This window comes from Miniopterus schreibersii (genome assembly GCF_964146895.1).
Source record: "Miniopterus schreibersii genome assembly, chromosome: 9".
In the NCBI taxonomy this organism is placed as follows: domain Eukaryota; kingdom Metazoa; phylum Chordata; class Mammalia; order Chiroptera; family Miniopteridae; genus Miniopterus; species Miniopterus schreibersii.
Genome location: NC_138118.1, coordinates 74,725,575 through 74,739,833, shown reverse-complemented (window position 1 = coordinate 74,739,833; position 14,259 = coordinate 74,725,575). Strand labels below are relative to the sequence as shown.

At 41.4% G+C, this 14,259-nt stretch overlaps 1 protein-coding gene across 1 annotated transcript in view; it reads left to right on the top strand.

Moving 5' to 3' along the window:
* Positions 1–14,259, top strand: part of SKAP2 (src kinase associated phosphoprotein 2) — a 142,822-nt gene that overhangs the window by 93,083 nt on the left and 35,480 nt on the right. The gene's annotated exons all lie outside the window — the stretch shown is intronic.

Genomic DNA, 14,259 nt, shown 5'->3' with positions numbered 1-14,259 from the left:
TTAGCACAGATTTCAGAAGTTATTGCTCATTTCTCCATTAGAAATGCAGAGGAGCATATTTATTTGATTTTGAATCTTAAAAAGAGAAAACAGTACTTGGGAAAGTGCTGCAGAAATCAACTCAGCTTGCTCATCTCCTCTAGTTACCATGTCACTTGCTTTTTAATTTTTAATTTTTTTTTATGTTGGGAGCGACAGAAACAAAAAGATTTTTCTAGATATAGACTGAATAGAATTAGCACAGTAACAAGAATGGTAACTAGCCATTAGCCTATTAATTCCCCTGCAGCTTTCAGGGGAATTGCATTTGAAATCCTTCTGACAAGTAGACTAGAGGAGAGGGGCCAACATAAAACAGGAAGACAAATTTCCAATTCCATTAACCTGTTTTTTAAAAGTGTTCATTCATTCCTTTTTAAAAAATGTAAAGACAGATTGAACAATTCTAAGCAAGAAAAGGATGTTTTTATCCTTTGGTCGTTCAATTTCATTTAGTCCAACTATCGGTACTGAAAATGAAATATGAAGCAAAATGCAGCTGTTAATTTTTTTTGCAGTGAAACCGTTATGTATACATAAAAAAGAACAGTGTTTGGGTATTTAAATTTGGAGTACTCTCCAGCAAGTGGACACAAGTGCTAACTTCATAAATAAGTGGTTAAAACCCCCGTAAATACATTTTGGCTTTATTTTCTTGCTGAATGACCATCAGTCATATTACCAAGTTCATATGAAGGTTATAGGGGATCCTGGAGCCTCTGGTATTAACATCATTAAAAGTGATGGTAAGTTCTGGTTCCTCCAAGGAATTTTTCTCCTTCCTTCACCAGAACGCAATGGAAAGATACCAGTTGACTTTCATAGAACCACATATAGTCATCATTTTAGTATTGCTGGTCCAGGCAGCCTGCTGACATTCTTTTTTCTTAAACTGTGGTACTGAGTGATAAAGTTATTAAGCATGGTGGTATTGTGTCCTAATATAAGATGTGGTAAATTTTTTCCCCAAGTAGATGACTAGATTAGAGTCAAGTTTTTAGATGGTTTTAGCTCTGAATTCTGCTGGGAGGATTATCTGAAGTTATAGAATATAAAGAAAACATTCATAAATTAGGGTCACGGCACACATCTCATTTTTTATATCTTTATCTTTGTTGAGTATAATGTGGTTTTAGTGTTATTTATAGAGTTGCCTATTTCATAATATGGCACGAGGCTTTGGAATGCAGTTGTGCCTGTCACGTAGCTTTTCTCTGCTTTGCTGTTGGCATTGCAAGTGAATTATTTTCATTACAAGAGATGGTTTAACATACATTAAAACCCCAAATACCTGTGTGCATGCAAAACATATTTCCATTAGTAGAAAGAGAAAACGAACCCATTTTTGCAACTTGGAGCTACGTCAGTGGTTTTCAACCAGGGGAGATTTTGGCCCCCAGGGTACATTTAACGGTTTGATGCCTGGAGACATTTTGTTGCCACAACTGGTGTGTGTGTGTGTGTGTGTGTGTGTGTGTGTGTGTGTGTGTGTGTATTACAGGCTTCTAGTGGGTAAGGGCCGGGATGCTGCTGCTAAACATTCTATAATACACAGGACAGGCCCCCGCAACGAAGACTGATATGGCCCAGAATGTCCATAGTGCTGAGATTGAGAAACCCTGGCACAGGGATGTAGTAGACAGCTTTTGCTTTATCACCTTTTTATCTGTATCTACTGAGTTATAAAAACCCATAACCCACAGTCTGTATAAGGCTTTACTTTTATGGACACACATAGGTTTTCTTATATATATATACAAATAGGGTTACATAGAATGGTTCTAGGTCATAAGGGACCAAGTGGACCTGTCTGCCACTGTTTCCTTCAGGAGATTGAAGTTATATTAATCTTAGAGAAATGAGAAAACCACGAAAGACAAAAAAAAACCCCAAAAACGAGAAGTCTTTTCTCTATTTTCTCCAGCTACAATATGTGAAGGAAGAGTCCTTTTTGATACTGTAAATATGTGCCTTTCTTATATAGATACTTGGTTTATAATATTCTGAGGCTGAACTGAAAGGCCTGTGCTGGGGGACTGGATCTTCTATAAAGGGTCAGGTATCTGGAAGAATGTGGCCTCAGCAATTCTAGGGCCACCTGCAATTTGACAAGTGCCTTTCAGCGGGGAGGAAGCCCTCTTGTGAGATTTCTCTCCCTTCCTGGGACTGGATTTTGAAGAGATTAACAGGCAGATGGCAGGGGAAATGACCTGCCCCTCGAGGTCAACAGGGAGGCACTGGGCAGCCCTAGAGGGGCTCAGTGAAGATGGGCTCACCCGAGTATACGTCACAGCAAGCCACATCGGTGGTTCTTTATCATTCTCTGTTCATTTCCTAATTTTGCTCTTGCTAAGGTTTGTTTTTTTTGTTGTTGTGTTTTGTTTTTTTTTGAGTGAGAGAGAAACATCAATGTGAGGGAGAAAAATCCACCTGTTGCCTCTTGCACACGCCCCAGTTGGGTTCTGAACCTCATAACCTAGGTGTGTGCCCTGGCCAGGAATCGAACCCATGACCTTTTGGTTTATGGGACAACAAGATGGAGATGTGGGGTAGTGAAAGCACGCTAAGTGTTGTCTTGTTCAGGAGGAGCGAGGAGAGAAATACTGAGTAACTAGTCTTTGTTAGGAAGTACATGTTAAAATTTTTAAGTTAAATACTCAATAAATGGGGGTTTCCAAAGCAGCAGAGGGGACATAAAAGGGGAACACATAAAATAAATTTAAATCCAAAAGAAGGCAGGGAAAGGGGGGAAGGAGCAAAGAAGAAATATAGTAAAAGTAAGTCTCAATACAGAAGTAATTACAATAAATGTAACTCAAATTAACCTGTAAAAAGACAGAAATCATCACATTGAATATATTTTTTTAAATTTAGCAACATTTTTCTTAGAGGTGATGCACTTGAAACAAAATCACATAGAAATTTTCGAAGTAAGGGAATGGAAATAAATACACTAGGCAGTCCTCTCCAAAGAAAGTGAGTATAGCAACTATATTGTTATTAGACAATATAGAGTTAAGAAATAAAGCAATAATAGGACTACAGAATACTACATTATAATAGTAAATGCATCTAATTACGTAACCTCAAAATTTATAAAGCAAAAACTTATAAGACAAATTTGACAAATCTCAGGCATAGTGGATGATCTTAACATACTGCTTTTAGCAACTTGTAGACTAAGGAGGCAAAAAATTAGTAAGGATATGGAACCAAAAAACAAAAAATTAACAAACTTCATCTAATTTACCCAGAAAGATAAAAAGATGTGTTTCTGTTTAGTACATATAGAATATTCATGGAAATGGATGATATATAAGTTCACAATTGAAATCTCAACAAATTTTAATGAATCTGTGTCATACAGACTATGTTCTTTAACTTCAATGAAATTTAATTAGAAACCAACACTGAAAAGATAGTTAAAAATGACCAAGCTTCTATATTTAGAGGCTGAAAAGTAATCTTCTTAAAAGCTCTTGAATTTAAAGGGGAAATCACCGTGGAAATGACAATATATGTAATTCTGAAAGACAATGAAAACAGTATAGATAAAAACTCGTGGCGTGGTGCTGTACCCATAGTTGGAGGGATATGGTGAGGAATGAGACGAAGGAGGGAGTTAACCCCTAAAGAACTGGAGATGAAGGAGCAATCTGGAAGAAAGAAAGGAAAAAAGGCTATGAAATAAGTGTGTTTAAAATGATTAAAGAGACTAAAGAAGGAGTAGAAACTTTAACAAGAGAAAAGAACTCTATGAAAAAAGATGAGTTTTTTTTTAAAGAGCCAAATAGAATCACTAGAAATTATTGATTGTTTGGATTATTTAGCCACCAAATTCTAAATTTTTGGACTCACATATTTATGTTTACATTGCCTAGGTCCCATTAGAATACATATTAAAAATCCTGAACCAAAAGGTAAGCAAATGTCAGCCACTCTAATCAGACTGAAACGCTCACATTTATAAAGCAAGAAAGAAAAATTGCACTGATGGGGCTAGGCTATTAAGATTTCTCTGTGACCCATAGGTGAAGAATTCTGCCAGAGGTCAGTTATTCACACTGTGGGTTTTGCATCTGCACGTAACTGAGTACTTTATCTTTTAGCACCAGAAATCTCAACAGTTCCTTTCAAGGCCTTGCTTTTAATCACCTTTGTATCAGACTTTTTAGTGGGAGTCTTCATTCCACAGATATGATTTGCCTCCCATGTAGAATATAAACAGATAAGAGCCTGCTTTTGTTTTTAATTCCCCCATGCTTCCCAAAGACATAATATGATACAGTTTGTAGTAGCTTCACAAAATGTATTTGCTGCTTTAGCTTCCAGAACACACACACACACACACACACACACCCTCACACACACCCTCCCTCTGTGAACACACATCTACAGAGACAGACTGCTGCAGGGGAGCACTGGGCTCCACTGTTTTTGCAGATAGGTCAGCTGGGAATATCAGCTTCCTAAGAGTACTCAGCTGCTTACTGTAAAGCCACGATTAATAAGAATGGACAAGTTCAACAAAATGTCAGTGATAAATACAAGCGCTCTTCATATGTGACCTCGCAAGCGCTACAGTTGAGTAAGTACAAAGCCTTCAATGAAGGGGCCGGGGCACCAGGCTAGCGTAAGCTTCAGTGGAGTTTTACCTTGATCTTGTCTCCAATAAGGCATTCTTCCATAGATGTGTTCCTCCTTATTAGATCTGCATTGGGACCTTACAGAGAATTAACGACTCCTATACCTACTTCTCGGTTAGCCCCTGGTTCCTTATTACAGGTGAGATGGGGCAGAACATTGTTCTCGCAGGTGAGCAAGGAGATTCGCATGCAGAGCTGCATTTTCCAGCTCTTTGGAACCAGACCCCAGCTCTCCTGCCTCTTTGTCTGGGCCTCTTTCTATAATCCTGCAACTTAACTGTTTCTCTTTCCCACTAAACTCTTGGGAGAGCTCAGTTCAGTCCCAGTCTCCACTGTGTCTCTTCACCTGCTCGCTCCTTCACCCCCGTCACGTCGGTTCTCCGCCTTCATCGCTTAGAGAAGCCCCTCAGAGGCAGCGGTGCTCTCCCAGGCAGCCGTCCCTGTCCTCAGATTCATCTCTGGACACCCCTTTCTTTGTGAAACTGTCTCCTCCTTTGGCCTTTCCCATTTCATTTTCTGTTACAGATGATGTTTATAATAAAGACCTTGGCACTGCTTATTATTTATTTTTATTTATTTATTTTCATTGATTTCAGAGAGAGGAATGGAGAGAGAGAGGGAGGGAGGAACAGAGGGAGAGAGACATTGATGTGAGAGAAACATCGGTGGCCTCCCAGACTTGCCTGAACCGGGGATGGAACCTGCTGCCTGGGTATGTGCTCTGACCTGGAACTCGAACTCACAACCTTTCAGTGTACCAGCCGATGCTCCAGCCACTGAGCAACACTGTCCGGGCCCTGGGCGCTGTCTCAGAGTTCCTCATTTCCCGCTTGCTGATTATTTCAAATGTTTTTCCTATTTATCCTTTATTTTTTTAATAGTGAAGCTTTTCGTTTCTACTTTGTCTTTTCTTATCTTCTCATCATCGGCCTGTATTATTATGCATTTAATTAATTGATTCAACAAATGTTTATTGGAAGCCCATTGCACACCTGTTGGGGGTTTAGGCATAAAGCAGGCAGACCTGGTGGCCTCTGTTAAGATAATGACAGATTGTAGCAAGTGCTACAAAGATGAGAAGATGATGTGAACGGAGTGACTGTTTCATAGTCTATGGTCAAGGATGGGGAGGCATTTAAACTGGAACCTCTTGGCTAAAGCTGACAAATGCAACAACCCAACTGAAGCACCTTCTAGGCACAGGGGACACCAAGTGCTGCAAAGGCCTAGAGTCAGAAGGAGAAGCCCAGGTGGCCACGCAGGGAGAGGTTAGACTGGAGGGTGGAGAGCCAGGTCACGCAGGACCCTTGTCGGACAGAATTGATCTCCAGCGCAGTCTTGTGTGCATAAATGGCACTTGAAAAATGTGTGCTGAATTACTAAAGTGAGACTGACATGTCTAATTACGTGAAGTTGCCCATGTACATCAAATGCTGTTTAATGGTCCTATGTGATGAAAAAATTGGATTTGAAGAGCTCTTTCTCTTTTTATTCGGAGTTCCTCGTTTCCTGCTGGGTGATTACTTCAATGTTTTTCCTATTTATCCTATTTAGCTCTCTTTCTCTCTCTCCCTGGGCAGCTTTATACCTGCAAGTATGGCCACATGTACGTACATATGGTTAGAGCAACGTAACAAAATAAACCATCCTCACTGAGTAGCTAGCTCATCAAAAGAATTTAAAAGATATGATGGTAATTATAACAACAATGGTTAACACTTAGGATGTGTCAGGTAGGCACTTTCCTAAGTATTATCTCATTTAACAAGCATACATATTTTATGGCTTAGGTACTGTTACTTTCCCTACCTTAGAGGTAAGGAAGCTAAGGCACAGAAAGATTCGGTGACTTGTTTAGTCACAAGCTGGGAAGTGGTGGAGTCTGGATTTGAACCTAGGCCTTCTGACTCTGGAGGTCAGACTCTTAGCCAGTAGCTGCCTCTGCCTTAGCTATCAAGGAGGTGTTCACGGGCACACATGTGCTGAAACACCGGGAAGAACAGTACATCAGCACCTTCCCGTCGGCCTCCTCCGAGCTTTGCCCTAACATTCCAGGTGACTGTGGCTGTCATGTCAAACTTGTACCTAAGATCACATTTATCATCCTGCTTACTAATGCTGCTCTTCCCACTTTCTTTTCCATTAACAGCATCAATCGTCACGCATGTTTAAAAAAGTAAAACTCAAAACTATCCTTGACTCCTTCCTCAATTCCTACCCCCAGTCCTGTCAGTTGCCTGTTACTGCCGATTCTGCCTCTATAAAGTACCACCCATTCCCAGCACTCCGATCACTCAGGCTTTAGTGATGTCTCACCTGGATCACTGTAAGACCTTTTAAGTGCTCTCCCCACTGTGTGTGTCTCCTTCACCAACCAACCTGATCATCTGTTCTGCACACTGCCAACGATTGATCTCTCTAAAACATAACACGGGCAAATAATCCCTTGCTCAGTAACCTTTATGGGTCTCAGCTTCCTATTGAATCTAGTTTGAAGTCTCTGGCCAGGCCGGAACCCCTTCCACAACCTGACTCAACATCTGCCTTTCTAGTCCCATTCCTGCTGCTCAGACCTCTTACGCTTCAGACAGGCTGAGCTTGTCACCTCTGCGCAGTCCTGCCTTGTGCTTCATTTTGGTACCTTCATCACCTACAGAGCACCAGGTACCTTGTGTTAAATTAACATATTGAGTTAATGAAATAGTTAAAGGGCAAAATTCATTCAAATAGATTATAGGTAATAGTTTCGGTTGATTTTTTCATTTTCTACCTTTACAGTCCACAGTCAACTCTGCCATATTTTCTAATATATCTCACTGTCTACAAGATAAAGAATGGATGTTAAGAGGAGGAATAGCCTGGCTGGGTGTGGCTTAGAAGTTGAGCATCCTAGGGTCCAGGACATCGCAGTTCAATTCCCGGTCAGGGCACATGCCCGGGTTGCGATCCCCAGTGGGGGGCATGCAGGAGGCAGCCGATCAATGACTGTCTCATCATTGATGTTTCTCTCTCTCTCTCCCTCTCTCTTCCTCTCTCTGAAGTAATAAAGATACATATTTTTAAAAATTTTTAAAAAAATGATGAATTAATAGCCCTGTCCTCAGATCCTCAAATATGCTATAATTTAATCAGGGAAACGGCATATGAATATCTAACTCTAGAAAAAACAATAAAATTAAAGATACATAGGTAGGTCTATCAATATTGTCTGTCTATCAATCTGTTTCTCTATCTAAATCACACCCTCACCAATTCCAAAGTCCAATAGTGTTTCTGTACCTTGCCATATTTTCCCTATCCACACCTATTCTAGCCGCCCTTTATATATGAAGAACCTTTATCGTCACCCATAAGAAACAATGAAAATGGCTTTCTGTATATTTATTAAGCCATTGTGTACTATTGGTATAAATATAGCACTTTATCTAAGCCCACTTAGGTGGAACCTTTATGGCCATTTGATTAGAAAAATTAAAATGTATATTCATATATTCTGTATATTGGGCACAGTACAGTATTTTCATAAGTATAAAATAGTGTTTTACTAAATGGTACAGTATTATGGTATAATACTAAATACAGTATTATAATATCATCTCCTCTACCATTCTGGGCAATAACCCTTTTATTAAGAAGTCTCATCTGATGCTAGGAGGCAACATATATAAAATAATTCAAAACCTTTATAAACAGATTAATACTTTTTCATTTAAAGGAGAAAATATTTTCAAGAAAAACAGAAGTCAGGAGTTGCTTAAGGCACACTTTGTTCTGCTCCGCAGTGTTGGCCGGCTGTCCCCTGGCCTGGGAGAAAGCCGTGCTCCTTGCTGTGGCCTTCGGGGCGCCTTCCACAGGCTGGTCGAAGCCTCACGTTCATGCCCAGTCCCTAGTGCACTGCACCAGCTCTCCAATTTCAACAAACTCATGACTCTTCGTTGTCCCCAGACGTCCCACACTTTCCCGGCCTCACTCCCATCTGTGTAGAAGGCTGTCTTCTTAGTTCCATGTCTCACCAGATCCTCTCCACTTTCTAGGCCAAACCCTGTCTCCCCAGAGAAGCCTCTTTCCCCCCTCCGCCAGCAGGAAGGGACCCCTGCCTCTCTGAGCTTCTGTAGCTTCATTCATTTGAAAAGTAATCACACACAACTATGGGGCATTTTTAGTTGTTAGCTACTGTTCTGTAAATCTTATATTAATATTTTACTTTTCTTGTGATTATTCGGCAAAGAAGCAAGTGGATGGACCTTTATAACTTATCTTCATTTACAGAGACCAAACCTTGTATGTCTTGGCATCCCCTGGAGTACTTAGACGAGTGCCTTTCTCTTAAGAAGTTAATAAGTAATACCCGAATAAGGCAGCCTTTAGTTAAAGGGGCCTGTTAGCTAAATTAGGAGAAATTCTTTCTCTGTGGTGATTTTTTCCTAAAAGTACCCATTACTGCAGAATCCTAAAAGAAAGAGACACTAAACAGTGGCACTTTGAAGCAAGGCTGGCCTCCCCAAACCTTGTTCAAGCCTAGCATTAGTGTTCTAGTCGTTGTCATCTCTGATAAGTGGGCATGTGAAGTGGAACTCACTGAGCGACGAGACGCCCCAGCGCGTCCCTCTCTTGTCCGTCAGGCTCCATGGTCCGTGAGCGGCCGCAGGACTCAGGCACCAGCTCCCTGCGCAGGTCCGTCGTCTCGAGCAGCACACGTTCCCGGCACCAGCGCTGTCCTGTGCTTCCGCTCACTGTGGAAGACCAAGGGTGATGCAGGTCCAAGAGCACAGGATCGTAACTGTGATTTTTAAAAGCTGACATCTGCAGGGACAAAAACTGGAGCACTTAGTGTAACTAGTAAGAAAATTAATGAGCTTTGTGTTTAAAAATAAACTCAGATGATGGAAGGTTTCGTAAGCAGCTTTAAGGGTGGTGAAGCAGAGGTTAAGAATCGGCGATTAGAGCCCGGCCAGGTGCAGCTCAGGGTTGAGCAACGGCCTAGGATCTAGGAGATGGCGGTTCGATTCCCGGTCAGGGCACATACCCGGGTTGCGGGCTTGATCCCCAGTGGGGGGCGTGCAGGAGGCAGCCGATCAATGACTCATCATTGATGTTTCTCTCTCTCTCTCCCTCTTCCTTCCTCTCTCTGAAATCAATAAAGACATATTTTAAAAAAGCAGAACCAACGATTAGATAGGCGCTGGGGGAAAGGGTTTAAACATTGTCTTTCAAGCCACTGCTTTGAGTCATGGGCTTGGAGGAGGCATTGGAGGGTCTAGAGAGCAGGGAGGCTGTGGCCACTGTTCAGTTCGCTTGCCCCCGGTACCCGCCAGGCTTACGTCAGGCCCTTCACTTCCCTCCTCCACGCCACACCCTTTCCTTCAATTAGGCGAGCCCCTTTCCTCAGCACACTGTTTACACCCCCTCCTGCCATCACACACCCCACCTCCCTTCCCCAGCCAGCCTGTGCTACATCTCAGTTCTTCCTGGAAACCTGGCTTGATTATGTGGGCCAAAGTAAAGGTCACTTACACCCATAATAAAATATAATCTCTCCCTACATTGCTTAAGACGTAACTGTAGGAGACAGTAATCTCCAAGTATGTAAATCTGCATGTCTAGACGCTTTAAAATATGTGAGTGTTGAGCTGGTTGTTTATTAATATCCCAAGGAGTCCAGCATTAACTGAGCGGTGTCCTGAAGAGATCACTTAATGCTCTGCTAAACGAACTGAAAAGGGAGGGTGAAGGAAACAAACGAAATGAGAAAAGAAGAAAAGCCCTGCATTTATATAAGTAATTCAATTATTTGTTATTCATGCAACAAATTATTGTCAGTTATTCGTGTCAGGCTCTGTGCTGGGCACTGAGGGATGCAGTGTGGACCAATGTAACTCGGAGTTTGTTAAATAGACATAGAAATGTAACAAACACTTAATAAGGAATTGTTTTGAAAAAGTTATCAGGGACTGAAGAGAGACTGATAAGAAACAAAAATCAGAGCCAAGTCTGTGCCAGTAGATGAAGCACCTGAACGGACCTGTCCCTTCACTGCTCCTCATATCCGATGAAAGTGAAATGGTCAAGGTCGGGGAGTTCACTAAGCGAAGACCCTCTAAAAAATGTTTAGATGCACCAAACGAAGGGTATACTTGGAAGAGGCTACATTATAGCATATTCACGTCATAGGGAAACTTATATTCCTGAAAAGATTTAAGAGTTAACAGGAAAGAAAAAAGCTTTTAAAAAAACAACTGCAAAGTTCCCTCAACATTTAAAATTTTGCCCAACAACAAAGACCTTCCAGAGGAAGTGGCAGAAAAGACCCCATTGCCTGACCCATCAAAAACCAGGTGGTCAGAAGCCCCAGAAAGTATTCACGCGGGACCAGCCCTTCACTGGGGGAGAGCGAAGGGACCAGGCCGGTGCAGTCTGTGACCCGAGTCTCGAGCTTAGCACCGCTGTAGAGAGAAAGGCGTGCATTTCCTTGGACTTTTCCTGAATTCCTTGGCCGCCCTCTGCTCTCCCAGCAGCCTGCGGGCTCCTAGGCCTGGCCTCGCAGGAATCGCCTGTTTGCTTGGGCGTCTCTCCTGCCCGCTCCTGTCCCCCGCCCCTGGGAGCGCCGCGCCGGCTCTGGAAGGCTCCTGCACGGTGGCTTCGCATTGGCTTCTGCCAGAGCCCCGGGAGTTTCACAGTTTTCATGTTATATTTCTTGGCTTGGGCGTACCACACTTGAGGACAGTGTAAATTTGGATCTCACATTGTTCAGGCTTGGGGTTTCGATTTCTCACAGGAAACCCTGTCCCTCCCCCTTGGACGGCCACGATCCAGAGCCCTGGGAAGAGAGAAAGCTTTCTTGTGGCCTCCGTGGGCTGGTGGGGGTCTTACTCCAGCTCTCCCCTTCTCACCGGCCCCAGGGCACACCTCCTGTATCCATGAGATGTTAAAACTCCAGCCTCAACCGCACCCTGCGCGGGTCGGCGTTCCCCCTTAAGCAAGCGGGGAGAGTCATTTCTGTCTCAGCTTGGTTGACCATGCTGCTGGAGGCTGAATTTGTAGTCATAAGTAATCAGTCACTGCAAAAACTCTACAATACTTAGCATAATTGTAAGTGCTTGATTTACAACTTTAATTCAAGTCAAACAAAAATTTGTGTATATACTATAGGCAAGGCTGTGTGCTAGGTGTCTAACATCTCCTATCTCCTGAGTACTAATGGGCTTTATACTTTTAATATTAACTACTTCTTGATGAGAAGAGATTTTTGTTGAACTTATAAAGGAAGAGACCTTAAATGGGTGCTGAATTTAGTAAGTAAATGGTCCTACATGGCTGCTTATTACTATTTAGGGAAAAATGACATTTGTATATACAAAGAATTACTCAAAAGTTATATCAAGGTAGAGATCCATGCAGATCCAAATGAGTATCTTGGTTTTATGAGCTAAGAATAAAACATATTTGCATTTGAGGTCATGTCAAATGAGGTTAATGTGGTTACGTGAGAATATATCTTAAAAATAGTGTCGACATTCCAATCAAATGAAGTCCTTCTAATTTACATAATGTGTTTTAGTCTCTATGCCAATCAGTCATTTTCTCTCCCAGAAAGTCAAACCAGTTTTTGCACTATTGATTTACGAAACTTACATGACATAAACAGTATGTGACAGAAGTTGTTTGTTATTAAGAGAGAAGATCATCTCCAAGAAACTTGTCATCTGGAAACAGGAAAAATCACACCAAGTAATTTTATTTGTATCATGGCTCTTTCACTGTTGGCTACATTTGTGACAGCTGATTTCATATTAAATATTAACAGAATTTTGTTTATGCTCGAATGTGCTATAGTAGGATGTAGATTTTACTCAGAACCTTCCTGGTTAGCAAGTGTAGGATCCCAGTTAAATGACACACTGTGGGCTAGTTGCTAAGGACAGCGTTATACAGCTAAGAAAATTAGGCTACCACCTCGGTGTCAAAGTGGTGAAGTTTCACATTACCCTGGAATCTTATAAAGTTACTGCTTTTGGAGGTCAAAAGCAACAGTGTGTTGGGAATCTCATTTGGTACAAACTAATAGAAAGTTGTTAGCAACAAGTATGGCTTTTAGGAAATCATGGATGTTAATATGAATTATATGATTATAATGAATAAGTTATGGAAACAGTTAATCTATTGTTGGGCTTTTGATATAGAAACCAAATTAGAGTTTATGTTTTTCATTTTCAAGAACATTGTTTTATTTGTGTTTCTTGTAGTGGTAGAACAAGTCTAATTTGTAAATTTTTTGCATAATTTTGGTGACATCTACTTTTAAAAAGCCTAACTGAATTGTGTTGAATCTTTGGGTTGGTGAAGTATGTCTATGATTTGTTTTGTTTTGATATTACTTTTCAATATATGAAAATACCCATGAGACGGGCTCCTGCTGAATTTTTGGTCACTGTGTCATCAGTGCTGTGAGTGCACATTGTCAGTTGTTTAAACATTGTTGAATCCACTGTGGGCCGACAAGAAGCATCTGGGAGCCAGACTTTTCCTGTGGACACATGCCAAGTAGTGTATTATATTTCCTCACCAAAGCGAACTATATTGAGATAATTTTTCTTCTTGAGTTATTTTAATCCAGAAATTATTTTCCAAAGTTAAGAGAGGATCATATGATGAAATTGTTTATAACTACCTGAATTCTGTAATAGCTGGTTGAGAATTACTTTTATTTAGCTAGAGTAGGTGTAAGTAAGTCATGCAGTTAAGCTGCATTCAGATAATTAACATTATTTTCCTAATTAGACTGTTCAGGAAAGTTCTTATGTCACTTCATGTATTCTCTTTAAATCGATGATTTACTCCAAGGAAGGACAATAAACACTGATGACCCTTTAATTAAGCACTATAGCTGGGCGTGCCATTAAATTTACATGTGTGATTGCCTTATTTAATTAGGTGGAAATAAACCCTAAATTGCATTTTAATATATGCAATTATAGCATAACATTTATGTTCATGAAAAATGCTAGGAAAAGTTTGTAAAATGCCATATTTAACTTAAAAAAACTCTGAATGGCTGTGGTTTGGGGATGAGGCGACAAGGGTACTCTGTCATACTGGAAAACAGGCTGCGGGTCGGCCTTGGGGCACTGGCTCAGCCTAGACTCTAGGACCCTAGGGTGGCAGGGATCTGTCTTTCCAGAACAAATACGATCACTCCCTCTGCTCCCCTGGGACGCTGTGGGTTAGACCGGAAAGGGTGAGATCTGGCTTACCCGCCGCGCACATTGAAACCTCCCTGGCTCTTGCACGTAAGAGCAGACATTGTGTTTATGTTGGCTTTCTTTCTAGAACTCAAGTAAGAGAAACTTTGCAAATGAGAGTTCAGCCTCTCCCTTTAGGGGCCAAAAACTGAGCAAAGTGTGCTGTTTTTTAAGCTCAGATTTTTATTCTTACATACTTTGAAGAACACCAAATACTATTTTGCAGGACCGAACACCAAGACCTCCATCAAGCTTGCTTTGGATGTCTAGCCCCCCCTTCCTCCCCCTGCAGGCCCTACCTTGCTTCTCTTTGGCAACTCCTTTCTGCAGAAACA